Source organism: Ochotona curzoniae, unplaced genomic scaffold (genome assembly GCF_017591425.1).
Source record: "Ochotona curzoniae isolate NIBS_2020 unplaced genomic scaffold, NIBS_Ocur_1.0 contig_2318, whole genome shotgun sequence".
Taxonomy (NCBI): domain Eukaryota; kingdom Metazoa; phylum Chordata; class Mammalia; order Lagomorpha; family Ochotonidae; genus Ochotona; species Ochotona curzoniae.
In genome coordinates this window covers 4,710,238-4,714,206 of record NW_024465419.1, presented here as the reverse complement: position 1 = coordinate 4,714,206, position 3,969 = coordinate 4,710,238, and the positions used below count along the sequence as shown (strand labels likewise).

The 3,969-nt window shown below is 47.7% G+C and overlaps 1 pseudogene; it reads right to left on the bottom strand.

The window, feature by feature from the left end:
- Positions 1-2,576: 2,576 nt before the first annotated feature.
- On the bottom strand, positions 2,577-3,046 carry LOC121151278 (annotated as a pseudogene).
- Between the last annotated feature and the right edge of the window lie 923 nt (positions 3,047-3,969).

The window sequence follows — 3,969 nt, the reverse complement described above, 5'->3', positions numbered from 1 at the left end:
CTATTACCCCAACTGGTCTTCATGAGGCAGGGACACTATGGCGCAGCATTGAAGGCAAAGGCTGAGACAGGTGAGGGGCTAAGCCAACTGGGTCAGAGCACCCACTGTCACGTGCACAATCTAGGGCTGGGAATAGATTCGGTTGGGGAGCTGTGAGAGTACACCCTTGCTGGTTGGGATTCCCACGGGAGGGTGCGGGGGCTGGAGTGTGGGTTGCATTTTGGTCTGGATATGGCTACAATCTCCCTAGGCACATTTGTGGACTGGGGCTGGGCACACCAAACTTGGATAGACACCAGCACCATCTGGCATTCTGGAGAACCTGGGTAGATATAGGGTGGACTAGGCTGGGTCTCTGCCCCTGCTGAGCCATGTGTGTGCAGTGTCTGGGTATGGACAAACCTTGGCTGGGCTAAAACAGCTAACAACAAGAACTGGAATGAATTGAAGGCCAGCAATAAGGGCTGGCCCATGGAACCACCAGTACACGCAACACCTGGCATAGGGAGAGGTTCTGAAGGAGGAGCTTGGGAAACTCCTCTGTTGGAACAGAGCCCCTACAGGTGAGGGCAAGAAGCACAATATGGAGCAACCCAGACTAGGTAAAAGAAAGATACCCACCATCATACATATGGCATAGTTGGGGGGGCAGACCAGGCTGAACCTGTTCACATCAACTGTTAACAAATCCAAGCATCAGCACAGAGTGTGGGTCAGGCCAGTTTCGGTCCCAACACATACCAGTGCACATTAAGGAATGCCAAGATGAGGTGAGCTGTACAAGATGTGGTTGCAGCACCCAAACAGCACACGTAAGAACCAGGGGGGTGGGGATGAGGCAAAGCAGGCAGGAGAATGTGGGCTCCCCTGCTGAACAACCACTCCCATTGGAGAGCATGAATTGGGATGGGGGCAGACCAGACCAGGCAGAGCTACAACACCTGTGGGCCTCATGTGAGCTAGATTGGGCTAATTGTTCTGATTGGTGCAAGCAAAAATTAGAGTGAGTGAGGGTTGGTTGAGCTTTGCCACATCATCAGCTGGCAGAGGCTGGCACGGGGGTCAATTCTGTTAAGTTAAATGCCAGAACCACCTGGAGAGTGCATAATCCAGAAGTTGGAGTGGCCTGGTAAGGAGATAGTGGACACCTCCCTCATGGGTAACCACTCCCACTGGAGAGCATGAAAACCAGGAGAGGGGCAAGGGTGGCTAGACAGAAAGGCACCTGCCAGTATGTTTGTGGACTGGATAGTATGGCTAGTTGGGTTGAACTAGGCTTCAATGCCCATTGACAATTACAAGAGCTAAATGGCATGGGGGACAGACTGAACAAGCCTGTGGTACATACTGGCATGCTTGGGAACCAAGGTAGGGAGCAGGCCTGGTGGGGGTTATGGGGAGTTGCCCCAACCAGGCTGCAGCTCCCACTGGTTTGCATGAGGACCGAGTATGAAGTGGGTAGGATCGAGCTGGACTACAACACCCATTGGTTCAAGTGGAAGGCAGGGCTGGAAACAGAATTGATGCAGCAATTGAAATGACCAGCATGTGTATAATCTGATTGGGGTGACGGATTGTGCTGGACCCTGTACTGGCAAATTCACAGAATCAGGTTTGGGATCATCTCAGATGATGTTTCTTTGGAGATCCCTCCAACTGAATAGCTGATCTCAGAACACCAACCATGAAGAGAATATATCAGCCAGTGGATTCTGAATAGTTTCATTGCAATTGGAATGGCGAGACTGGCAGCAATTCAGAACTGTTGAACTATCAAAACTGCTTGAGCAGGACCCTTGGAGCGTGCCTCACATTGGGGACCTGGGATGGGTGGGAGGCTTTTCCCTTTGTTTCTCCCCTGACCCCAGATACAGGGGAAAAAACGATGATATTAGTGTGGAAACAATGGTGTTACCCATTTTCCTGTACCCCTTGAGCCTTTGTATCCTAATCAACTAAGTAAGATTATTTAAAAAAAAAAAAAAAAAAGATACCAATTGTGGCAGGGAATAGACCCTACAGGAAAAGGGTGAAGTCCATAGGGGCAGAGTCTCCCAGATGCCCAAAAGAGGGCAGGTCTCCTCCTTTCTCCATCTAAAGGACTTTGGAGAGAGACACAGGCAGGGGAGAGGGGCTAGTCCCCAGTTTGGAGAGAAAGTACTCAGTGTAGAGGGCTGTGAGAAATAGACCAGACCAGGGTTGAGTAGGGGAAGGGCGCAGGGGGAGCATTTGACAGAATCCATTATTTTGATTCCAAACTGGAAAATGAACAAAATAAAACAAACAAATAAAATCATAGAATTGAACCACAGGAAACACCCCCCTTCTATCTCTCTCGCACAAGGACTGCAGTGCCAGGACAGAAGAGGTAGGGAACTTCACCAAGACCATTACTTACTAGTTCTTGACCAAGGCAGCTGGAGGGGGAGCGGGGGCAGGGGTTCCCTGAGAGGTTGAAGCAGAGTGGGAATCAAAATAAAACATCAAGTAAATTGTGTAGGAGACCACCAGAGGGCCAGGCTTGGGGAGGGGCCTCTGCAGGTGAGGATAGCTACTGCCACCACTGCCACTGCCAATTATTCTGCCATGACTTTGATTACAACAGCTGCTTCCTCTGTCATGGTTGACAGCACTGTGAGCATTGTCTCTTCTTACCAGGACTTCTGCTCAACCTCCTATCCAAGGTCTTCTTCAGGCTAACTGAGGTTCTCTTGCACCTCCCCATTGTCCTGGTGCAGCAATAGGTATACTTGCTAGATACCAATCAGCTAGATGCCATTTCTTTTGATGTTGGGAACATCATGGTATGAGTTGATGGGCAGATGTCTTCATATTTCTTCTCAGTAAAGATGTCACTACCAACCAGGTAGACCTTGGCATGGCCATGCTTGCCAGTCTTCTAAGTAGACATCTCCACCAACTTATATTACCAGTCTTTGAGCACCACAAAACCATTCTTATGTAATGCTGAGCACTGCATTGAGAAGGTGGTTGAGGCCCCTGTATCTCCTGTCTCAAAGTCCAAGTCATGTGCCATTTTAAGTCTTTGGTTTCAACTTGCACAAACATACTGACTCTACCTGGTCAGCTCGCTGAGAGCCCAGTCCAGGCCTCTGAGCCCACTGCCTCCACCACTGCCTCTATAGCCACCTGGTTCAAGTGCTGGCTTGCTCTAGATTCAGCTTCACACTAATGTAGATCATAAGAGGCAACAGGTGATGGCTCAGGTAGTTTGAGTCCCTGCCACCAGCATGGAAGCAGCATGAGTTTTCCAGCTCTTGGCTTTGCCTTCACCAAGGCTATTATGATAGCTTGCTTTTACAAGCTATTGCAAGTATTTGGGGAAAGCATTAGCAGATAGGATATTTTTATGTTTCTATCTCTCTACTTTTCAAGGAAAATGAAATTTTTTATTTATAAAAAATGAACATATTTCACAACACAGAATTAGACTTGTAGGGGTTCATTCTTCCCTTCTCCATTCCCCCTTCTCATTCTCTATCTCTTCCACCTTTTATTTTTTTTTTCCAGATTACTATAATAGCATAATCATTGTGTTCATAGTCACAAATTTAACATTCTATATAACTAAATCATAACAGAGGAAGTTAAAGAAAAAGGGAAATTCTGCTATTACTCAGGAATATAGATGCAGGCTGTTAGTTTAAAAAGCTAAGTAGGTTAATTTTCTTTGAACAAGCTGAGCCACCAATTACATGATCATCCCTGTTCTCCCTGTCTTCTGTTTCAGCTGTTGAGCTCCCTATGGGGCCTGTCTTTGGTGAATCTTCCAACGTTGGCATTTTCAGGAGGATTGGACAGGTAGCCTAGGACCATGAGTGAAGACACATGCCTCCTGGCAGCATAGACTACAGGCAAGGTGTGGTGATCCCTTTTCATCCCTTGCTTCAGCAGAACACCAAGATACGTTTTCTGTAACCTTGGCAATACATCATATTGGCTTTGCTT